This window comes from Arachis ipaensis, chromosome B9, assembly GCF_059453495.1.
Source record: "Arachis ipaensis isolate K30076 ecotype BB chromosome B9, ASM5945349v1, whole genome shotgun sequence".
NCBI lineage: Eukaryota > Viridiplantae > Streptophyta > Magnoliopsida > Fabales > Fabaceae > Arachis > Arachis ipaensis.
Window position 1 is genome coordinate 146376704 of NC_142444.1, and position 26281 is coordinate 146402984.

Genomic DNA, 26281 nt, shown 5'->3' on the forward strand with positions numbered 1-26281 from the left:
TTGTGAATAGCTAGCAGAAAGGTTGAAGAAGACTTCAATCTTGCGAGAAGAAGCTGTAGCAAGTGCTTATCGAGAAAAACCATCACTTGCTAATTGCCAATGCTATCCTGAAAAATACGAAGAAGAAGAATAGAAAGAAGTAGGTGGTAGAAGGAGGGAATTTTGTATTGATTTACTAATCATATGTGATTTTTATTGTTATATAGAGTATTTAAAAGACTATTTATAACTGAAATAACAGAATATAGTTTCATTAAATATTTGATTCTAGGCGTTCTAGGCTTCTAGCGGCTAAAGATAAGTTAAAATAAATAATACATCAAAAATAAGTTAAAAATTCATGCTCCAAACTCAGAAAAAAATATATTAGAATTTTAGAAAAAATAATATTAAATGTATATTTTATTTTGTGTAAAATAAAATTATAATATTAAATATGAACACAATGATAAAAGATTTTGTGTTATATAAATTTAATTAAAAAATATATAAAAAGCAAATAATATATAACAATTTTATTTTGTGTGAAATAAAATTATAATTTTAAATTCGAACACAATGATAAAAGATTTTGTATTATATAAATTTAATTAAAAAAACATATATACTCACATAAAAAGCAAACAAACATATAATAATTTTATTTTGTGTGAAATAAAATTATAATATTAAGAGTAAAGTATCGTTTTTGTCTCCAACGTTTGGGATAAGTTCCAAAATTATCCCTAACGTTTCATTCGTCCTATTTAAGTCCCTAACGTTTCAAAATTGACTCAAAGTTGTCCTGCCGTTAGAGATCCGTTAACAGAATTGACGGCGGGACAAAATTGAGACGATTTTGAAACGTTCGAGACTTAAATAGGACGAAAATGTTGGGGACAAAAATGATATAGAAATAAATTTTAATTTTATCTTTCAATAATATCAATTTTTTATTGTACATAGTATTCAATTATTTTTTAATCACATCTAAGTAAATTACACTTAGTTACATTACTTTCATTCTAAATAAATTTTTCTTTTTATAATTTTACACTTAAAGTAATGTAATTATTTTATAAATAAATAAACTTTACACTTTCATTCTAAATAAATAATTTAATGTGATTAGAATGAAAGTGTAAAATTATAAAAAAAATTATAAGTAATGTAATTAAGTAATGAAAGTAAAATTACATTATTTAGAATGAAAGTATAAAATTTATTTATTTAAAAAAATACATTACTTTAAGTGTAAAATAATAAAAAAAATTATTTATAAAGTATAAAATTATAAAAAAAATATAAGTAATGTGATTAAGTAGTGAAAGTAAAATTACATTATTTAGAATAAAATTATAAAATTTATTTATTTATAAAAAATTACATTATTTTAAGAGTAAAATTATAAAAAAATTAATTTATTTAGAATGAAATAAATGTGATTAACTGTAATTTACTTAGATGTGATTAAAAAATAATTGAATACTATATACAGTAAAAAAATTGATATTATTGAAGTATTGAAAATTTATTTCTATGTATCGTTTTTGTCCCCAACGTTTTCGTCTTATTTAAGTCCCTAACGTTTCAAAATCGTCTCAATTTTGTCCCGCCACCAATTCTGTTAACGGATCCCCAACGGTAGGATAACATTGAGTCAATTTTGAAACGTTAGGGACTTAATTTGGATAATTGAAACGTTAGAGACAACTTTAAAAATTTTCTCAAACGTTGAGAACAAAAACGATATTTTACTCAATTTAATAATTTTATTTTGTGTGAAACCAAATTATAATATTAAATATAATTAAACACAAGGATAAAAAATTTATTATTATATAAATTTAATTAAAAAAACATATATACGTAGGTAAAAAGTTAACAACAACAACAACAACAACAACAACAACAACAACAACAACAATAATAATAATCTCATTAGTTATTTATCCAAAGCTAAATGAAGTTTCTCAAATATAAATAAAATTATTAGGTTGCGTTTGGATGATAGACTAACACTGAGAGAGAGATTGGAAGATAAAAATTGAAAGAGGCAGAGACTACATAATTTTCTGAAACTGAACTGGTCATCGAACCACTCTAAATACTAATTCATGGTTTAATCGGTTCGACCATAGTTCAACTGGAAACCTGCTTTTAATAAAATAATACATAAAATATAAATACACACAGTAAAACATAATTATAGTCTAATATAAACTTTAAAATATTATCTAAAATAAAAATATTACATAAACCACATTGTTATTATCTCTTTCAAATTCAAACTCAAAAGTCAAATTAAAAAAAAAACAACCATAAAATGTCATATGATAAACTATTCAAAATTCTTCACAATCCTACACCACACAGTAATGAAAAATCACAGTTTATTGATTAACTAACAACAATGATCGTTAAAAAATACCTAAAAGAAAGCAGACTGAGCAGTGAGCACACAAGGGGAGAGGGCACGATTGGAGGGACTAACACGACTAAAGGGGAGGAGCATGGTGGAACAGCGTCGGTGGGACAGTATTGCGCGAGGGAGGCAGGAGGCGAGACCAGTTGCAGCAGCGACGATGGCTGTGCGATAGAGGCAACTTTCAGAAGTTGCAACGGAGACCGTAGTATGTAGGGCGGTGACTAGACGAAAGTGAGGGAGTGAGAGAGGAGATCAATGAGAAGAAGGAGATGGAGAAGGAGACGGTGAGATAGACGAGGCACGAGGGTGCTGTTCAGCATTTTGGACTTTGGTAGTTTGGTTAGAGTTTCTCTCCTCTAAACCAAATAGCGGGATTTTGAACTTTTGGAAAAAAACCGGCCGAATCTCAATTCGATTTAACTGACGAAGTGCGATTTATTTTGAAACTTTCGTTTATAGTATTTAACCAATTCGTTACTTCCATATGGTCACGGTTTAATCAGCCGATTTAAACTGATTTTTAAAATCTTATATTACAATAATAGCTAAAAAAAATATCTATATATTTATACAAATTAACTTACCTCTTTATCTTATAATTCATTGTATATATATATGATGTTTAATATTGTTGACAATAATAATAATAATAATAATAATAATAATAATAATAATAATAATAATAATTCAACTATGAAGTATACGTGAAACTTAACATATGTTTAATTATTCATGTACTTAATTTAATTATATTTTTCTATTGATACTTTAAATATTTTTATTAGTATATATGTTTGATAATTTAGTTTTTATGTTAATACATATATTAAAATGGCTTAAAAAATTGAAATAGCGGTTTATTTCAATGTTTATTTTTGAAACACAGATAAACAAATTAAATAAACACCATTTTTACACTAACGTTTTGCTAGTGAATCAATACGTTTTTTTTAGTTTGTTAATAAAAAAATAATTTAAATATATGATTAATTAATAATAATTATATTTGTATACAAAATTTAGAAGTATTTCGTATATAAATAGTGTTTTCATACGGATGAATTTTGTATATAAATTTTAAATTTGTTTCTAATTAAATAGAATTGAAAAAATAAATAAATTAAATAACATTTATAAATAAGTAATCTTCAAATAATATTAGTCAATTTTTATATTGATTTTATTCACATAATAACAACTTATTTTTTTAATTTAAATTTATTTATTTTATATATTTTACATGTTAAATAATTTAAAATATTTTATTTTTTATAATTTATTTTTAATTATTAATATTAAATTTATAATTTTAAAACTAAAAATATAAAATTAATTTTTTAAACTCAATAAAATAGTGGTAGAAGTGTCTGTTGAGTCGCTATTAAAAAGATAAAGCCAATTAAGTGTGTTACATATCTAACTAATGTGTTTAAAAAAAAGCTAATAAAAAAATAGAAAAATTAGTATTGAATTTTTTTCCACATAATACATTTGTTTGTCAAAACCATTTTTCACAAGATCTATATTTTAAATATGAGTAAAGTATAATTTTTGTTCCCAACGTTTGGGGTAAGTCTGAAAGTTATTCCTAACGTTTGAATCGTCCTATTTAAGTCACTAACGTTTCAAAATTGACTATGTTGTCCTGTTGTTAGGAATATGTTAACAGAATTGACGGCAGGATAAAATTGAGACGATTTTAAAACGTTATGGACTTAAATAGGACGAACACGTTGGGGACAAAAATGATACATAGAAATAAATTTAAATTTTATCCTTCAATAATATCAATTTTTTACGGTACATAGTTATTCAATTAATTTTTAATCACATATATATAAATTACACTTAGTCACATTAAATTTATTCTAAATAAATTTATTTTTTATAATTTTATTCTTAAAAATTTTTACTCATCATAAAATGTTTGTTCAATGACTAGTACATAAACTTGTGGGGAAAAAATGATAAATATACAATAAAATAATGTGATTCTAGTCATTTTACAAACATTTCATGATGAGCAAAAATTTTTAAGAATAAAATTATAAAAAAAATTATTTAGAATCAAAATAATGTGATTAAGTGTAATTTACTTAAATGTGATTAAAAACAATTGAATAACTATGTACCATGAAAGATTGATATTAGTGAAGGATAAAATTAAAATTTATTTTTATGTACCATTTTCGTTCCCAGCGTTTTCGTCCTATTTAAGTCCTTAACGTTTTAAAATCATCTCAATTTTGTCCTAACAGATTTCTAACGGCAGGATAACATTGAGTCAATTTTGAAATGTCAGTAACTTAAATAGGACGATTAAAACGTTAGAGACAATTTTGAGACTTACCCCAAATGTTAGGGATAAAAACGATACTTTACTCTTTAAAATATTTTATGTATTTGTCTTTCATATACTCGTATGTATGATAAGGTAGGTTATGTTAAATAATATATATTGTATGAGTTCAATTTATATATGTGTATATATGTATATATATGCCATATCTTATTACTGACCAAATTCGAACCAAATAGAAAATAAAATTAAATATTTATGTTAACTTTTATCATGTCTCGATGATATTTTAATTGTTCTTGCAAAAGAAAAAGAAGTTTAATAAAAAAATTCACATAAAAAAATACGTTACTTTACTATATTTTAAATATATTATTTGGAATACTTATATTATTTTAAATAATATATAATATTTAAAAGAACATTTAAAATTTATTATTTTGTATTAACAATATTATTAAAAATATATTATCAATTTTTCATAAAATAACATTTTCTTTTCTTTGGTTTCTCAAATAATATGACAACAAAAATATTTTACATAACAAAATCTACTAAATAAATATTATATTCATTTATTTCTATATTGTATGAAAAATAAATAACTAATGTTTAAAAAAATTAATTACATAATTTTATCTTAGTAAATTATAATAAGTGAATAAAATGCAATGTTGCATATATATTTCTTTTTCATATAACAAAAAAATACTTTTAATGAATAATTATTTATTAGGCTCATTTTTATACAAATAAAATTTTTTCTTAGTTTAATATATGTAATATTTCATACCAATTACCTTCAAATTTTATTTACTTTTTGAATAAATTAATAAAATAGTAATACGAATAATTGTATAAATATAATTTTATTTTAATTTTCATTCTATTACCATTTACATTAACCTTGAGGATAATTTAAAATAAAAGATAATAAATTTGTTGTAACTGCTGTCCACTAGTAGAACGATAACAGAAGCACTGCCAGCAAATAGTGAAGATGTTTAAAGATTAATAGAGTAATGGAGGAGTTCAGCCCATAAAATAATAATAATAATAATAATAATAATAATAATAATAATAATAAATAAATTTAATTTATCTGATAATATTTGATAATAGATTAACTTTTAAAGAGTGTTATATTCGCTACTTTATCTAGAGTGCATTAATTTTTGCCATTTTTCGAAGGACTTTGCTCTAAGTAAGAATATGTTGTGCTTATCTAGTTATTAAAATGATTATTAGATATTTTAGATAGTTATTGTATATATTATTCAAAATGTTCTCCTTTTTAGTATATTCTGCTTTTAATTATATATAAGGTGAAAATGTATTTTACAAGACTAAATTAAATAAATTAGATGTATTTTAGAAATTCTCTCTTTTTTTTAGGGTTATTTTCTTTTCAAATCAAACATGATTTATTGATAATTATTTAATTTAAATAAAAAATTCATATTTCCTAATTTAAATGATAGGAAAAGAAATTACGATTTTTTTATAATATATTTTAACTAAAGAATAATGTAATTTTGTAATTGCAAGTAAAATTAAAAAAAAAATTGTATTGTCCAACAAAATTAAGAAAGAAATCTTGATACAAATAAAACAAGTTATATATTTTTTTTTCCTGAAGTTAGAAGTGAGATTCGAATTCGAAGCCTCTAGATGAGGATGAGAGACTATACCATTTAAACTATAACTCGTTAGCAAAATAAGCTATACTTTATTCTCTATTAACTTTAAAACATAAATATCAATAAAAAATATTCCATTTACATTCAAACAAAAATTGAAATTAATAAGAATAAAAATTCAAATTTTATATTTTAGTTCAAATTTTAAAATATTTGTGTTTTTTTTCTCTAAAGTTAGTCGTCGTTGTTCATTTCATTAGACAATAACATTCCATTCTGATTTAAAAAAAAATACTTATAAGTTAATGAAATAAATAATTACTAACTCTGTATTTTAGTTCAAATTTTTTAAAAATTTACATTTTTACAAATATTTATATAATATTTTATAAGATCAAAAATAAAATTAAAATATATAAAATCCAGCCTTAAAATGCCTCTTACCAAACATAATCCTATTCTTCTAGGGCATGATACCTATATATGTTGATTTTGTTTGATAAAACTGATTATGTGTGTACATAAATATAATTACAAAAATGTTTTATAAATATTAAAAATTATTTATTAATTATTATATATGTGTATAATTTATATATAGTTTTTAATAAAATAATTTACTATTAAAAGAATTAATTTTTTTATAATAAAATAATACAATATTTTCATAAAAATTTATATATATCACAGAATGGCTATTGACTTATTAAATTTCATTTAGAATAAATAATTATTAAAAGATTCAGATAAAAGAATTAATAATTTTTGCTTACATAGAAGAGCTAACAGCTGATTAGAGTCGAATACTAACAATATATTTCATAGGAATGGCAAATGAGCTAGTATGCCCCCTTCTAATAGCGGATTAACAGGTTAAATCCGTCAATTTTTGACTTTTTGTTCTTTATTTTGGTTAAATTTTTTTTTTGCAAGTTATGCGAATCAGTCTGATGAATTTCGACCTATTTGCCACCCCTAATATTTCATAGAATAATATTTAATTTGAATTGTCAAATAAATATAATCATGGATACAATACTTATTTAAATGATTAATGGTTAATTTTATCAGTATTTAAATTTTTAATAGTAAAAGATGACTATTTGTTTTTAATTTTATGTAAAAATCTCTTAAGTTTAGTATGACTACGAAATCCGACAGGTTGACCAAAACTTGAGGCTAAATTAACAGACTTTCTTTCCTTTTGGGACAATAAAACGGCTGTCTTCATGATGGCTTCAAAGGACATTGTTGTGTTGAGTTCACTGTACTTGTATGTACTATGTTGTGTCCTCGTTCGAACGTGATCTGATCTCCTTTTGAGACCCACCATCCCTTCCTCACTTCTCATTCTCATCAAAATTGATAACCCTTCTGTTCTTCCACTTGTTACTCAGCTTGTCTATAGTAGACTTTCCAATTTGACTTCACTTCTCAGCCAGGAAATTACCACTCACTCCACTTTCTGTGTCAAAGATCCTTAAGCACTTTCTTTCTTTGATTATTGATTCGTTTTGATTCAGTTTCGGTAAGGTGCCGAGCTAGTTATGCTCAAATTAAAATACATGAGCAATTACCAAAACTAAAATAAAAAATGTAAATTTAAGTCATTATTTATAAAAATATATACTATTTATATGATTAAAAGCTAATAACAATGAATTGAAATTAGTGTAGAAGTGCAATACAAGTTTTAAATTTCTACAATAATATATAACAATAAAATTTACCTTGGATGAGGTACATTAAGTATAGTAAGTAACATTCATGAAAGTTTGATATTGAAATATTGTGGACATGATTACATTTTCTATAATGAGAGTGAAGGTGAGTATGAGTGAGAATATAGTGTGAGTAGTTGGTAACTACAGTTAGTCATTAAAATTATAATTAACTATATTAACTTCCACGGATTACGCATTATTATAACTAAAATTGTTTAGTAAATGTAGAAAGATTAATGAGTTCTATCTCAACATTTTTTTTATATTTAATATCAAAGTTGATTAAATTAATTTGACAATCATATGTGAAAATTCATATTCAAATAAAAAAATAATTACAAAAGTATAGTTCACTTAGGATGTGGTTCGTTGTTCAAAGCTTTTTTTGTAGAGCAACATAGCAAAAGTGAAGTGGTGATTCCAAACTATAACCTGGTTGAAAAATTCTTTGTCAGAAGCTCTTCCATGGTTGTGGTAAGAGTCGAACCGAGAAAGTTGGGGGTGTACCTGTAAAAGACACTCCGACGCTCAAGTCAGTAAGTATTTAAGAGGTATAATAATTCTATGAATATATAATGTTAAAAAAATAAGCATAGAAAACAAGAGAGATAGAGTAAAAATATATATGACAAATGATGTAACACCCTCACTATCAGAAGTCACGCTTCCGGCTGCGCCACTCTGATAGAAAGAAGTATTGCGACTGCTTTACATACTAAATACTAAACTAGGAGCCTGACTTGACGCTGTATTCGCTGGTTTCTTTTTTTTATTTTATTAAATGAGAATAAACACTTTATCTTAAGAAAAATGCAAGTAGGCATAGATTCATATATAAGACTCTTTACATAATATCTCATAAAATAACATACATATAGAACATACAATTCCTATCCCTCTTACAAGTTTGTAATGACAAAGACGAGGGAAGAAAATAATCTAATTAACACAGCAGCATATAAGTCAAACCCAGTATAACTCTTCTTAATGCCTCTTCATCTGGTTCCTGAAAAGGTAAAGCTGTAGGGGGGTGAGAACCTAACCACACGGTCTCACCACGAAGTTTCAAAGTTGTCATAAGAAGATATTTAATAAGAAAACTGTTTTCAAGCTCAGTGATTATCATTGCCTTATGAATCTTTTAAAACTAATAGGAAATCGTTCAAAACTCTTTTAAAGAAACAATATTTAATCTTTCAGAAGTCCAAAATCTTTCCTTTCTTATAAGAAAATCTCAATCAGAAACCAACCATGCAATCAAACAACACAGTCATTAATTCAGCACCAAAGTTCATTCTCAAATGTAGCACGCCAGGACAAACACAGGCAAGACAGACAAGGAAAGCACAAGTAGGTAGCAGTTACAGCAAATAGTTCAAGTAGCAGTTAAGAACAGTTTAGCAATTAGGCAAACCAAAACAAGTTCAAACCCAAGCAAAGCATACAAATGCATATGATGCATGCCTGTCCTATGGCTAATGAGGCTCATCTGTCGGTTATCCAGCCAACCCGACAAGTCTGAATTGTCCTTAGACCGTCCCCCGACGTGCATCCCCAAGAGTCTATGCATAGCTTTTTCTCAAATAATCAATATTACTCAATGGGGGTAACATTCCCGGGAATTTATGTAGTGCCCGGTCACACTTACGTCGTAGGGTCAACAGAGTATCGAGTTTTCAACCTGGTACACGTGGTGGCAAGCCACGGCACTTAATCCAGGGAACCTCGTATCTCAGATATTTCAAATTCATAAGCCATATAAACAATTCATTCATCATTTATCAATCCATATCCCATTTCCAAATTCATTCAAAAATCATATTTCAAATCAATCCTCATCATCCTTCTTTCCATTAATCAACAATCTCAATCCAAAACATAATTCTTTCTTTTCTAAATAAATCAATCTTAAATAAATAACGTTTAAGAATTAAATCTTTTTAAACAATTACTTCAAACAAAACTTCCAATTTTATAAAATTTCGGCAGCATCTCCTCTAAAACTCGGATTCTGCCACCCTTTTCGGGTCCCAACCAAACCAAACCAAACACCTGTTAGTCAGTCAAATCACTCCCAACACAATTTTCACCACAACCACATTCAACACAAGGTAATAGCAAAATCCAGAATCCAATCAACCAGTCCTATAAATCGCAATCTAAATTAATCTCATTCAACAGTATTAATCAATAATTAAGAACTCTCGGTTTTCTCAAACCGTTTCAAACCAAACCGTTCCTCAAACCCTGTTCGAACCATTTCCAAAATAGTAAATTATTGTCAATAAACAAATCGTTTTCAAATATAAGGCCCTTTCCAAATTTGTTTTAAAATCAAATTCCGATATCAAATCAGGTTCAATATCAAATCAAATTTCAATACTAAACCTTTCCTAAAATCGAATCATTTCTAAAGTTAAACTAAATGCCATTACTAAATATCTTCCAATAACTCTCGAAAAACTACTTTAACCACATCCGTCAACTAATCAGAATATTCAACTTTCTGAATCGATCAATCAATCAATACAACTAATAACCTCATTCATCCAAAACAACTCAATTCAATTCATAAGACTTACGAAATTACCAAAAATGTATTTTATGCATTAATATCGATTTATAACAACTCTGGAAAGTAAACAAGTTTAAGAAAAGCGCCCCTACCTCGACTAGCTGAATTCAAGAATCAAAGGCGACAAACCCACTTATTCCAAATTAACAGCAACAACAGCAATGGCATTAGAATCAGCAGTATTAACAGCAGCAACATCAAATTTGATGGAATCAAACGCGGAAACAACTCTAAAAAAATTCAAGGCAATACCAAAAATAAAATGGAATTAAAATCGTAACAAACAGATAAACGAGACCAAAGCAGTTCAGAGTATAAAAGTGAAACAGAGTCAGGAGACAGGCTAGACCTAGGGCAGTGACACTGAACTTGAATTGGGGCAAGTCAACAGCATCGGTAGCAACGGTAGAACTGGCAATAGTAATTCCAGTCACCCCAGCAGCGACGACTCTTTCAGAGCATCAACCATCACAGTCCACAGTTGCAGCAGCTTAATCCTAAAACATCAACGTCTTAAACTTCTCAATCAACGGATAACATGACAATAGCAGTGGGGGTTCAGAAACAAAAATGACTTACGGTAATTAAGGAAAACAAGGAAAATGAAGCGTAGCAGTAGTAGCGCAATGACTGCAACAACAACAGGGAAAATGGTCTCCTTCCCCACCTCAGCTCATGACTCCGGCGGCGGCGATGGCGGAGAGAGCAGCGGCGGCAGAAACCCCCGCAACGCCTTCTCTCTCTCCTCGCGTTGTTCTGTCTCTCTCTCTCTTCGCATCGGATTCTGCTCAAGGCTCGATAGCAGCTCGCAGCGCCGGTTCGACGGCAACGACTCCATGGCGGTCCGACGGCGATGGTGATGACGAGGTGCAGCGAAGCTGGCGGCGCACGTCGCGATGACGGTGGCGACGCTCCTCACTCGCGCGAGCTTCCCCTGCTCCGTGACACGCTCTCCTCGCTCCTCCTCCATCGGCGAAGACAGCGGCGCGACGAGCAGCAGGGACTCGCCGGCACGCTCTCCCCCTTTCTTCTCCCTCCTGATTCGCACCCTCTCCTCTCTTTCTTTCTTTCTGTGGATTTTTGGCTGCTGCTAAGTGTGGCGTTGTGAGTTTGTTTTTTGGAAGAAAAGGAAAGGGGTATGGCGGCTGAAGGGAGTGGGGTAATTAGGATTAAAGTTTTAGGAAGTGTTTAGCAAATTAGGGTTTAATTTGGGACATAAATAAAATTAATAATTTATTAATTTTAGGTAAATTGAAATTTGGTAAATTTTAATAAAATTAAAGTATATTGTACAAATTTGAAATCTAATTTAATCTCTTAAAATTACTTTAAAAATACTACTTAATTATCAATTTACTAATCAGTTTTTAATCAAGTATTCTAATTTATAATTAGAAATAATATAATTTAATTTTTTTTTTTTTTAAAATTTATGGGTCTTACAAATGACAAAATTTATATATACTTAGTAATACTTATATATCAGTGTATATGTCAACTTAATAAGAATATGCGATCAAATTGTGAAAAAAAATGGATAATATATGAGAAGAAAAAATGGGAAAAAAAAGAGTGAGGGGGCAAGGAAGTGGAAGAAGAAGAAACTAAATAAGTGTAAATGTGACTGCATATAAAAAAGATAAACCATACCTGCTAAGATGGCCTCTAAAAGATACAAAGAATGCTTTACATGAATCCAATAGAATCAAACAGATAAAGAACACTGACTTTGAAATCTCAAACCAAAAAGAAGGATATCATAATAAATAGGAAAGGCAAATACAAAATGGAAATGGTATATTTCATCATACCCAATCGGCAGCAGCCTACAATGTGACATGATCACCCATTCACCATTCCTAATATCAGTGAACCATGACAACATCAATAAAGCCATATCATCTGAAATACTTCTTCATCATATGATGGAATTTTTTCATTGGTTTTAGGAATATGCTGCAAGTACAGACAAGAGACATTTGTATTAATATCCAAATTGGAATTCTATAGCTACTTAGACTCACATATAAAGAATACATCACTAAGTATTACATATATAAGAAATTATAGAAAGAAGAAATTCAATGATATTAAATACAACAGAATTTGGCTGCACTAAAAGGCTAAACTTACAGGGATTGGGACCATCTGGTTTAATCTTTTGCCTACCTCACCGTCAAGAGAAGACTCATCCATTATTTCCAACGTATGCCACATATCATCACTAAAAACTGGAATCTCTCCTGACCCAAAAGAGGAACCATAAACATCAATGTCATGCATAACGTTTTCCCTTTCATTTGGATCATAATCCTCTGCTTCTGGAATGTTGTATGGCTCACTGTTAGAGTTCTGGCAAGTTTCATTACCTACATGTTGTTGACAATTTATCATGACAAGTTTGAAAAATATCCAGCACATCAAAAAGATAACAATAGAAAATAGCGATTGCCAAGTTTATACCACCAAAATTTCTGCTTCCATCTGAGTAAGAATGCCAATCCTGTGCAAGTACGGCTGCCTACACTTGATCGTTCCCAAATTTCGACATCCCAGAAGCTTCCAAGGATTCAAGTTGTGATAATTCTTCCTGGTAAGCACAAGCAACAGCTTCATCGTTCTCCACCTACGAAGGCTGACAGAAGCCTTCTCTAACATATTCTACGCTGCTACTTAAATCTGGATCATATCTAGTTATGAAACTAGGAGAACCATTATTGGAAAGTGTGCAAATGTCTAAGAGATTATGAAGGCCCCAGCGAACAACATCAGGATCCATGTCATATGTTGTCATGATCCTTCAAAACAAGGAACTCTATCCAATTCAAGGACTAGCTGTCTTATCCCAAGAGTTCAATATCTGAAACAGAAAAGGTGCAATGCATTCAGACATCATATAAACAATAAGCTTAAGAAAAAAGAAGCAAAATATTAAAATGGTTCCTAATCTGCCTAACAAGATCAGTTCAAAATGCAAATATAGACAAGGAATAAAGCACTAAATTCAATATATTCATTACATAAACACTTGGATCAGAAGCTACAATCCTTCAACTCAAACAGAGTTAGCCAAACAGTATATCATATACACTTAGACCAATACAATGCTTCTTCAACATGAAATTAAACATCTAGTTTTGTTTAACCTTGGAAAAAAAAAAACACATGATATCCAACCCCAAAGCATTAACCTTGGAACATGCAAATCTTTGAATCACAACCTTTTTTCCCCTGAAAAAGAAATATAACACCTAAATCCATATCCCAGCGGACAGAAAATCCCTAGCCACCCAAAAGCTTAACCACCCCCTCCCCCCAAAAAAAGAAGAATTTTTTAAAAATAAAAATAAAGAACCTGAGGTAAAAAGAAAAAAAAAGATAAAGAAAAGACTAAACCAACCTTGGATTAAGCAGAATAAGAAAGATAGGGATTTGGGAATGGAAGAATGAGAAGAAAAGGGGAGGGTAATAGAATTCTTCAAGAAATGGAATGCGAATGAATGAATGGATGGATTGGAAGTAAGAAAAAGTGTGGCGCGATCTCAATGAATTCCCCAAAGGTTAAGAATCATTACAAATCAACAAAAAATAAATAAATAATGTATCATAAAGTTAAAAGGATATTTCTTTTCAGCAAAAAAAGAAGTATTAACCTCAAAATCTGAACCTCATCAAACATTATATTACCAAGCTTTCAATATGCATTTCAATCTAAAATCTAGAACTTTATTTCTCAATCACTAATTTAGAATTGTTGGCATCCTCAAATTTCTAAATAACAATTCTGAAATTTAAAACATAAAAGAAGTTTCATGTTACCTTTTCAATCTTCACACTTCTTCAACGTGGTTCTTTGTGAATAGCTAGCAGAAAGGTTGAAGAAGACTTCAATCTTGCGAGAAGAAGCTGTAGCAAGTGCTTATCGAGAAAAACCATCACTTGCTAATTGCCAATGCTATCCTGAAAAATACGAAGAAGAAGAATAGAAAGAAGTAGGTGGTAGAAGGAGGGAATTTTGTATTGATTTACTAATCATATGTGATTTTTATTGTTATATAGAGTATTTAAAAGACTATTTATAACTGAAATAACAGAATATAGTTTCATTAAATATTTGATTCTAGGCGTTCTAGGCTTCTAGCGGCTAAAGATAAGTTAAAATAAATAATACATCAAAAATAAGTTAAAAATTCATGCTCCAAACTCAGAAAAAAATATATTAGAATTTTAGAAAAAATAATATTAAATGTATATTTTATTTTGTGTAAAATAAAATTATAATATTAAATATGAACACAATGATAAAAGATTTTGTGTTATATAAATTTAATTAAAAAATATATAAAAAGCAAATAATATATAACAATTTTATTTTGTGTGAAATAAAATTATAATTTTAAATTCGAACACAATGATAAAAGATTTTGTATTATATAAATTTAATTAAAAAAACATATATACTCACATAAAAAGCAAACAAACATATAATAATTTTATTTTGTGTGAAATAAAATTATAATATTAAGAGTAAAGTATCGTTTTTGTCTCCAACGTTTGGGATAAGTTCCAAAATTATCCCTAACGTTTCATTCATCCTATTTAAGTCCCTAACGTTTCAAAATTGACTCAAAGTTGTCCTGCCGTTAGAGATCCGTTAACAGAATTGACGGCGGGACAAAATTGAGACGATTTTGAAACGTTCGAGACTTAAATAGGACGAAAATGTTGGGGACAAAAATGATATAGAAATAAATTTTAATTTTATCTTTCAATAATATCAATTTTTTATTGTACATAGTATTCAATTATTTTTTAATCACATCTAAGTAAATTACACTTAGTTACATTACTTTCATTCTAAATAAATTTATCTTTTTATAATTTTACACTTAAAGTAATGTAATTATTTTATAAATAAATAAACTTTACACTTTCATTCTAAATAAATAATTTAATGTGATTAGAATGAAAGTGTAAAATTATAAAAAAAATTATAAGTAATGTAATTAAGTAATGAAAGTAAAATTACATTATTTAGAATGAAAGTATAAAATTTATTTATTTAAAAAAATACATTACTTTAAGTGTAAAATAATAAAAAAAATTATTTATAAAGTATAAAATTATAAAAAAAATATAAGTAATGTGATTAAGTAATGAAAGTAAAATTACATTATTTAGAATAAAATTATAAAATTTATTTATTTATAAAAAATTACATTATTTTAAGAGTAAAATTATAAAAAAAATTAATTTATTTAGAATGAAATAAATGTGATTAACTGTAATTTACTTAGATGTGATTAAAAAATAATTGAATACTATATACAGTAAAAAAATTGATATTATTGAAGTATTGAAAATTTATTTCTATGTATCGTTTTTGTCCCCAACGTTTTCGTCTTATTTAAGTGCCTAACGTTTCAAAATCGTCTCAATTTTGTTCCGCCACCAATTCCGTTAATGGATCCCTAACGGTAGGACATCATTGAGTCAATTTTGAAACGTTAGGAACTTAATTTGGACGATTGAAACGTTAGAGACAACTTTAAAATTTTTCTCAAACATTGGGAACAAAAACGATATTTTACTCAATTTAATAATTTTATTTTGTGTGAAACCAAATTATAATATTAAATATAAACACAATGATAAAAGATTTATTATTATATAAATTTAATTAAAAAACATATATACTAGGTAAAAAGTTAACAAACATATAATAATAATAATAATAATAATAATAATAATAATAATAATAATAATAATAATAATAATAATAATAATAATAATAATAATAATAATAATAATAATAATCTCATTAGTTATTTATCCAAAGCTAAATGTAGTTTCTCAAATATAAATAAAATTATTAGGTTGCGTTTGGATGATAGACTAACACTGAGGGAGAGATTATTGGAAGATAAAAATTGAAAGAGGCAGAGACTACATAATTTTCTGAAACTTAAGTGGTCATCGAACCACTCTAAATACTAATTTATGGTTTAATCGGTTCGACCATAGTTCAACTGAAAACCTGTTTTTAATAAAATAATACATAAAATATAAATACACACAGTAAAACATAATTATAGTCTAATATAAACTTTAAAATATTATATAAAATAAAAATATTACATAAACCACATTGTTATTATCTCTTTCAAATTCAAACTCAAAAGTCAAATTAAAAAAAAAAACAACCATAAAATGTCATATGATAAACTATTCAAAATTCTTCACAATCCTACACCACACAGTAATGAAAAATCACCGTTTACGGATTAACTAACAACAATAACCGTTAAAAAATACCTAGAAGAAAGCAGCCTGAGCAGTGAGCACACAAAGAGACAGGGCACGATTGGAGGGACTAACACGACTAAAGAGGAGGAGCATGGTGGAACAGCGTCGGCGGGACAGTATTGCACGAGGGAGGTAGGAGGCGAGACCAGTTGCAGCAGCGACGATGGCTGTGTGATAGAGGAAACTTTCAGAAGTTGCAACGGCGACCGTAGCAGGACGGTGACTAGACAGAAGTGAGGGAGTGAGAGAGGAGATTGATGAGAAGAAGGAGATGGAGAAGGAGACAGTGAGATAGACGAGGCACGAGGGTGCTGTTAAGCATTTTGGACTATGGTAGTTTGGTTAGAGTTTCTCTCCTCTAAACCAAACGGCGGAATTTTGGACTTTTGGAAGAAAACCGGCCGAATCTCAATTCGATTTAACTGACGGAGTGCGGTTTTTGAAACTTTCGTTTATAGTATTTAACCGATTCGTTATTTCCACCTGATCACAGTTTGATCAGCCAATTTAAACTGATTTTTAGAATCTTGTATTACAATAATAGCTAAAAAAAATATCTGTATATTTATACAAATTAATTTACCTCTTTATCTTATAATTCATTGTATATATATACAATGTTTAATATTGCTGATAATAATAATAATAATAATAATAATAATAATAATAATAATAATAATAATAATAATAATAATAATTCAGCTATGAAGTATACGTGAAACTTAACATATGTTTAATTATTCATGTACTTAATTAAATTATATTTTTCTATTGATACTTTAAATATTTCTAATAGTATGTTTGATAATTTAGTTTTTATGTTAATACATATATTAAAAAGGCTTAAAAAAATTGAAATAGTGGTTTATTTCAATGTTTATTTTCGAAACACAGATAAACAAATTAAATAAACACTATTTTGACACTAACATTTTGCTAGTGAATCAATACGTTTTTTTTAGTTTGTTAATAAAGAAATATTTTAAATATATAATTAATTAATAATAATTATATTTGTATACAAAATTTAGAAGTATTTCGTATATAAATAGTGTTTTTGTATGGATGAATTTTGTATATAAATTTTAAATTTGCTTCTAATTAAATAAAATTAAAAAAATAAATAAATTAAATAATATTTATAAATAAGTAATCTTCAAATAATATTAGTCAATTTTTATATTGATTTTATTCACATAATAACAACTTATTTTTTAATTTAAATTTATTTATTTTATATATTTTACATGTTAAATAATTTAAAATATTTTATTTTTTATAATTTATTTTTAATTATTAATATTAAATTTATAATTTTAAAACTAAAAATATAAAATTAATTTTTTAAACTCAATAAAATAGTGGTAGAAGTGTCTGTTGAGCCGCTGTTAAAAAGATAAAGACATACAGCCAATTAAGTGTGTTACATATCTAACTAATGTGTTTAAAAAAAAAGTTAATAAAAAAAATAGAAAAATTAGTACTGATTTTTTTCCACATAATACATTTGTTTGTCAAAACCATTTTTCACAAGATCTATATTTTAAATATGAGTAAAGTATCATTTTTGTTCTCAACGTTTGGGGTAAGTCTGAAAGTTATTCCTAATGTTTGAATCGTCCTACTTAAGTCCCTAACGTTTCAAAATTGACTCAATGTTGTCTTGTTGTTAGGAATCTGTTAACGGAATTGACGGCAGGACAAAATTGAGAAGATTTTAAAATGTTAGGGACTTAAATAGGACGAATACGTTGGGGAGAAAAATGATACATAGAAATAAATTTAAATTTTATCCTTCAATAATATCAATTTTTTACGGTACATAGTTTTTCAATTATTTTTTAATCACATATATATAAATTACACTTAGTCACATTAAATTTATTCTAAATAAATTTATTTTTTATAATTTTATTCTTAAAAATTTTTACTCATCATAAAATGTTTGTAAAATGACTAGTACATAAACTTGTGGGAAAAAATGATAAATATACAATAAAATAATGTGATTCTAGTCATTTTACAAACATTTCATGATGGGTAAAAATCTTTAAGAGTAAAATTATTAAAAAAAATTATTTAGAATCAAAATAATGTGATTAAGTGTAATTTACTTAAATGTGATTAAAAACAATTGAATAACTATGTACCATAAAAGATTGATATTAGTGAAGGATAAAATTAAAATTTATTTTTATGTACCATTTTTGTTCCCAACGTTTTCGTCCTATTTAAGTTCCTAACGTTTCAAAATTATCTCAATTTTGTCCTGCCGTCAATTCCGTTAACAGATTTCTAACGGCAAGATAACATTGAGTCAATTTTGAAACGTTAGAGACTTAAATAGGACGATTAAAACCTTAGGGACAACTTTGAGACTTACCCCAAATGTTAGAGACAAAAACGATACTTTACTCTTTATAATATTTTATGTATTTATCTTTCATATACTCATATGTATGGTAAGATATGTTATGTTAAATAATATATATTGTATGATTTCAATTTATATATGTGTATATATGTATATATATGCTGTTCATACCCTGGCCCAACGATAAGGCCCAGGTACAAATAAAGGGCCCAATCTGAAGGGTTGAGCCTCACCCAGCACCGACCTTCCTCCTGGGAAGTCGGTTCTTACCACGATCTACCCTGAAGAAGTCGGGGACGAGAGTTAGCTGGCAGATAAACATTCGTTTGAATGAAGTAACTTCCCCTAGAATCTCTCTAACTACTTCCAGGGGCCATATCTCAACCTCCCTAAGATAAAGGGACGGTTATCACCCTAAAAAAGTGGTACTACATCAACGGTGGTTATTGGTTCACCACTATAAATACACTGACACCTCTCAGGTATCTCTAAGTCCCAATACTCTCTAGACCTGCTCACACCCTTGCTGACTTAGGCATCAGAGTGTCTTTGCAGGTACCACCCCCATTCGTTCATACTCACAAGTCGGACGGAGGCCCCAAGACGCAGACCCGCTCGAAGGCTTCCTTCCTCAGACGATTGGGCCAACCCAGCAAGTCTAGCCCAACAATCTCCGGTTACCCATCGTAACATTGGCGCCGTTGCCGGGGACCCGAGAGATCAACCAGTGATGGCGGACAGATCCCCTGAGGAGGGTCATGTGAAGACAGATTCCGAACAAGAGAATCTGGACACCGGAAATAATGACGTGGACCTAACCCTCCACCAGGGAACCAACGATCAACACAGAGAGGGTACCTCCGGAGTCAAAACTCCGAAGGTGAATTCCTCAGAAGGGTGCGAATCGAAGAAGGACGGACAGTCCCACACAACTGAACTTATGGGATTAGTCCATGTCCACCAAAGTCGTTTGGAACAGCTAGAACAGGAACGGGAGCGACAAAGGGAGATAGAAAAGCACCTAAGAGAGGAGATGGATCGACGAAAAGAGTTAGAGAAAAAACTCTTAAAGTTAGAATCCTCCCTCAAAGGTCGGAACTCCCGTGACGATAAAGAAGAGTCGCCCCCAGGAGGGGAGGATCCTTTTAGTGAGGACATAATGAGGGCAAAAGTTCCAAGAAACTTTAAAAGCCCCGATATGGACCTCTATGACGGAACCACAGATCCGAAGCATCATTTAAGCAACTTTAAAAGTCGGGTGTATCTGGCTGATGCTTCTGACGCGACGCGCTGCAAAGCTTTCCCGACCACCTTATCGAAAGCAGCGATGAAGTGGTTCGACAGCCTCCCCCCGAGGTCGGTCACCAGTTTTGAAGACCTCTCAAGGAAGTTCTTGATGAGGTTCTCCATCCAGAAGGACAAAGTAAAACATGCGCCAAGTCTCCTGGGAATAAAACAGGAGATCGGAGAATCCTTACGAGCCTATATGGAAAGGTTCAACAAAGCATGTCTAGAAATCCAAGACCTGCCCACCGAGGCAGTCATAATGGGGTTAGTCAATGGGCTTAGAGAAGGTCCTTTCTCACAGTCCATATCTAAAAGACACCCCACCTCCTTAAGTGATGTACAGGAAAGAGCTGAAAAGTACATCAACATGGAGAAAAATGCTAGACTGAGAGATTCGAGTTGGCAACCTGGGCATCTCCCCTCAACAAAAGAGAGGGAGAGGGAACCCAAGAAGAAGAAAGAACTCGGTCTCGATAGACCAAGAAAATATCACTCTTATACTCCTCTAAAGGTTTCTATAGTGGATGTATACAGAGAGATTTGCAATACTGAAAGACTGCCACCTCCCAGGCCCATTAAAAATAAAAAAGGGGGGAGTCACAGCGACTACTGTGAGTACCATAAAACATATGGTCACTCGACAAATGACTGTTACGACCTTAAAAATGTAATAGAAAAGCTGGCTAGAGAAGGTCGGCTTGACAGATATCTCATAGAAAGGTCGGACAGTCATGGGAAGAGAAAGCGGGACGATGTGGACAGAAAAGACCCACCACCGCAGACTCCGGAGAGACATATCCATATGATCTCAGGAGGGTTCGCGGGAGGGGGACTCGTCAAATTCTCTCGCAAAAGGCATCTCAAGCGAGTCTACCAGGTCGGAGGAGAATCATCCGACCTCCCTACCATTTCATTCACAAAAGAGGATGGGCAAGGAATAATCCCTGGACACGACGATCCAGTGGTAATAACCATGATCCTAGCAAATGCCCATCTCCACAGAACCCTAGTAGACCAAGGAAGCTCAGTGGACATCCTTTTCAAGCCCGCTTTTGACAAACTAGGGTTGGATGAGAAAGAATTAAGAGCCTACCCCGACACCTTGTATGAACTAGGCGACACACCAATAAGACCACTAGGATTTCTATCCCTACACACTACCTTTGGAAAAGGGGAAAAATCCAAAACTGAGTATAGACTTTATAGTCATCGACGTAGGGTCAGCATACAATGCTTTAATCGGCAGAGCTATCCTTAATCGACTCGGAGCAGTGGTGTCTACTCCCCACCTTTGCATGAAATTCCCGACCTCAGCGGGAATAGCAAGGTGAAGGGAGATCAGAAATTGGCAAGGAAATGCTACAATGAAAGCCTGAACCTAAGGGGAAAAGGCAAAGAAGTTCACACCATAGAACTCGGCGGTACAAGGGCCAGAGAAGAGCTGCGACCAAAGCCGGGAGGAAAAATCGAAGAAATACAGGTCGGTCAAGAGGAAGGGAAAAATACCAACATAGGAACCAACTTAGGGAAAACCCTAAAACAAGGGTTGACTAAACTCCTAAGAGACAATTCCGACCTCTTTGCCTGGAAAGCCTCCGACATGCCCGGGATAAACCCCGAGCTCATGTCCCACAAGCTCTCGGTATACCCAGGGTCCCGACCTGTACAACAAAGAAGATGCAAGCTCGGCCTGGAACGAGCCCTAGTAGTAGAAGAACAAGTACAGACACTCTTAGAAGCCGGCTTCATCAGAGAAGTTAAATATCCAACATGGCTAGCCAATGTAGTGCTAGTCAAAAAGCAAAACGGCAAATAGAGAATGTGTGTCGACTACACCGACTTAAATAAGGCATGTCCTAAGGACCCTTATCCACTACCAAGTATTGATACCCTAGTAGACTCTAGCTCGGGATATCAATACTTATCATTCATGGATGCCTACTCGGGGTATAACCAAATCCCGATGTATGAACCCGACCAGGAAAAAACATCATTCATCACGCCCAGAGCTAATTTCTGTTATGTGGTCATGCCATTTGGATTGAAAAATGCAGGGGCCACATATCAGAGGCTGATGAATAAGGTGTTCGCTTCTCACCTTGGAAGCTTAATGGAAGTCTACGTCGATGACATGCTAGTAAAAACCAAGGGAGAAATCGACCTCTTGACAGACCTCTCGCAAGTGTTTGACACCATAAGGTCACACGGGATGAGACTAAATCCCGCAAAGTGTGCCTTCGCGGTAGAAGTTGGGAAATTCCTGGGTTTTATGCTAACACAGAGAGGGATTGAAGCAAATCCCGATAAGTGTAAAGCTATCCTGGAAATGAAGACCCCGACTTGCAGCCCTCTCCAGATTCTTGGCAGGATCAGCACTAAAATCCCTTCCACTATTCTCCTTATTGAGAAAGGGATGTCAGTTCGAGTGGACTCCTGAATGCGAAGAGGCGTTCCAGGAGTTCAAGAGATTCTTGAGTCAACCTCCGATTCTGACCCGACCTGTAGTTGGAGAAGACCTCGTCCTATACTTATCTGTAGCAGACAAGGCTGTCGCGTCAGCCTTGATAAGAGAAGACGAGGTCGGTCAGCATCCAGTGTATTTCATCAGTAAAGTTCTACAAGGCCCCGAACTAAGGTACCACAAACTAGAGAAGTTTGCCTACTCCTTAGTGGTAGCCTTACGAAGGCTACGGTCTTACTTTCAAGCTCATACAATAAGAGTATGCATGAACCAACCCATGAAGCAAATCCTCCAAAAGACGGATGTTGCAGGGAGAATGGTTCAATGGGCAATAGAGCTCTCCGAGTTCGACTTGAGGTATGAAACTCGGACGGAAATTAAAGCCCAATGCCTTACCGACTTCATAGCAGAGTATGCAGGAGATCAAGAGAATAAGCCAACTACATGGGAACTCTATGTAGACGGATCCTCAAATAAAACAGGAAGCGGTGCAGGCATAATATTAGTGGACGAAAGGGGAACCCAAATAGAGGTTTCCCTCAAATTTGAATTCCCAGCTTCAAATAATCAGGCAGAATATGAAGCCGTGATTGCCGGGTTGAAGCTGGCAGAAGAAGTCGGCGCTACAAAAGTGATGGTATATAGCGACTCCCAAGTGGTGACCTCCCAGATAAGTGGAGAGTATCAGGCAAAAGACCCAAATATGAAGAGGTACTTGGAAAAAACTCTGGAGCATCTTGGGCGCTTTGCAGAAACCGAGGTCAAACATATAACTCGGGATCTAAATAGCAGAGCAAACGCCCTATCCAAGTTAGCAAGTACCAAGCCAGGAGGGAATAACAGAAGCCTGATCCAGGAAATTCTCCAGGAACCCTCTGTGGTAAAAACGGAGGAAACGCAAGTGATCCTTGAGGTAACCAGACTAAACCTCAGATGGATGAACCCCTTGGTCTAATACATGAAATTCGACATCCTCCCCAAGGAGGAAAAAGAGGCTAAGAAAATCCGGAGGGAAGCACAACACTACACTCTGGTGAAAAATATTCTCTATAGAAGAGGAATATCAACACCATTGTTAAAGTGCGTACCGACCTGGAGAACCACCGAGGTATTAGAGGAGGTCCATAACGGGATCTGCGGAAATCATCTCGGAGCCAGGTCGCTAGCCAGAAAAGTAATCTGAGCTGGATTCTACTGGCCGACCTTGCAGAAAGATGCCACAGAATTTGTGAAAAAATGTCAACCATGCCAAATGCATGCAAACTTCCACGTGGCTCCCCCCGAGGAGCTCATCAGTATAACTTCTCCATGGCCCTTCGCAAAGTGGGGAATGGATTTGTTAGGTCCCTTTCCCCAAGCGCCAGGACAAGTTAAATATTTGATCGTGGGAATAGACTACTTCACAAAATGGATAGAAGCAGAACCACTGGCTACCATCACAGCCCAAAGAAGTCGGAGATTCCTCTACAAAAATATCATCACAAGGTATGGGATCCTTTATTCCATCACTACAGATAATGGAACCCAGTTCACCGACTCTACCTTCAGAAGCCTGGTGGCCAGTATGAAAATCAAACACCAGTTCACCTCGGTGGAACATCCACAAGCCAATGGACAAGCCGAGGCAGCCAACAAAGTCATACTGGCAGGGCTGAAGAAAAGACTACAAGAAGCAAGGGGATCCTGGGCAGAAGAACTCCCACAAGTGTTGTGGGCTTATCGGACAACGCCACAATCTGCCACTGGAGAAACGCCCTTCCGACTTGTCTACGGGGTAGAAGCTATGATACCAGTAGAAATCAGTGAGCAAAGCCCAAGGGTGATTCTCCATGATGAAATCGGAAACATACAGGGGCACAAAGAGGAGCTAGAATTGCTCCCCGAAGTCCGAGAACAAGCCCAGATAAGAGAAGCAGCGCTGAAGCAAAGGATGGCTATCAGATACAACAAGAAAGTCATTCGAAGAAGTTTCGCATTAAGCGATCTGGTCTTAATCAGAAACGACATAGGAGTCAACAAGTCGCGGGAAGGAAAACTCGCTGCCAACTGGAAAGGACCCTACAAAGTCAGCGAGGTCTTAGGAAAAGGTTATTATAAGGTGACCGACCTAAGCGGCGCCGAGTTACCAAGATCGTGGCATGCTTGTAATATGAAAAGGTACTATAACTAAGAGCGAACTCTACTCCCTAATGTACTCTTTTCCCAACTTCACGATTTTTTCCCAAACGATAGAGGGTTTTTTCTGAAGAAGGGTTTTTAATGAGGCATCATAGTAGATGCTAAGGGGGAAAAATTATTAAAAACCCTTAGTAGCAGTAAAATACCTTCCCAAAATTAATAAAGATCTTTTACAATATCTCTTATAAATTTCTTCTCGTTTATTTTTTCTTCCTACGAAACGCGCCGACTTAAGCTCGACAAAACGTGAAAATCCCTTGAACCGACCTAGATGGTCGTCAGGATAAAACGACGAGGTACAAGTCGGTGTAAAGAGGTTATAAAAGTTGATCGTGAGAAACTCGGAGATATTCCGACTTATAAGTCGAAATAAAAAACCGAGTAGAAAAGAAAACGCATCACAAAAATAACCTAAGTCATAGAACTCAATAAGACAAAGTTGAGTATAAGGAATAGCAAAAGAGATCGAAAAACCTATTAAAGCGTAAGTACTATCCTAAAGTCCTTAGAGACGAGGACCCCAAAAGGACAGACAGCCAGGAAAAAGGTTTTCAAAACTGAAAAGATCAAAAAGGGGGTTTTTCAAAAACTGAAGTCAGAAAAGCATACACGCAAAAGGTAACTAAGACCCTTATCCAAAAAAGGGGTATTCTTCGAAACTCAAAACCCTTATCCAAAAAAGGGTACTTATAAATATTTTGTTTACGGCCTTAAAAGGCCAGAAGAAATTGTTCAATTACCACCAACACAAACAAAAAAAGAGTTTAAAAAAGGGGGACCCACAAGCCGGGTCCCATATAGCCAATAAAGTTATTTTTTCGGAATAGGTGTAGACGGATCACCACCAGAGCCAAGAAGAGTAGTCGGAGCAACGTCAGGACCAGGGAGAGAGGCATCCATAGGAGATGGAGAGGAAGTCGGAGGAACCTTTGAAGAGCTCGGAGCATCCTTTGAGCGAGGAGGGGACTCAATAATCCTCTGCCCCCGAGTCTTCAAGTCTGACTCGGAAACAACTTGGGGGGCAGGAGGA

At 32.1% G+C, this 26281-nt stretch overlaps 1 protein-coding gene and 2 long non-coding RNA genes across 4 annotated transcripts in view; all 3 read right to left on the reverse strand.

The window, feature by feature from the left end:
* Window positions 1-26281, reverse strand: part of LOC107619479 (ABC transporter G family member 28) — a 190854-nt gene that overhangs the window by 103345 nt on the left and 61228 nt on the right. The gene's annotated exons all lie outside the window — the stretch shown is intronic.
* LOC148546698 (uncharacterized) lies at window positions 8296-11788 on the reverse strand. Of its 2 annotated transcripts, none has more exons than XR_015900088.1 (4): window positions 11225-11788; window positions 10995-11142; window positions 10738-10875; window positions 8296-8577 (listed from the first exon to the last, which is right to left on the reverse strand). It is a non-coding gene; the product is annotated as an uncharacterized LOC148546698 (long non-coding RNA). The 2 variants fall into 2 exon arrangements; XR_015900089.1 differs by lacking the exon at window positions 8296-8577 and adding an exon at window positions 8866-9090 and having other exon boundaries at window positions 11225-11785.
* LOC148546699 (uncharacterized) lies at window positions 12277-14667 on the reverse strand. Its single transcript, XR_015900087.1, has 4 exons — window positions 14465-14667; window positions 13109-13505; window positions 12779-13014; window positions 12277-12601 (listed from the first exon to the last, which is right to left on the reverse strand). It is a non-coding gene; the product is annotated as an uncharacterized LOC148546699 (long non-coding RNA).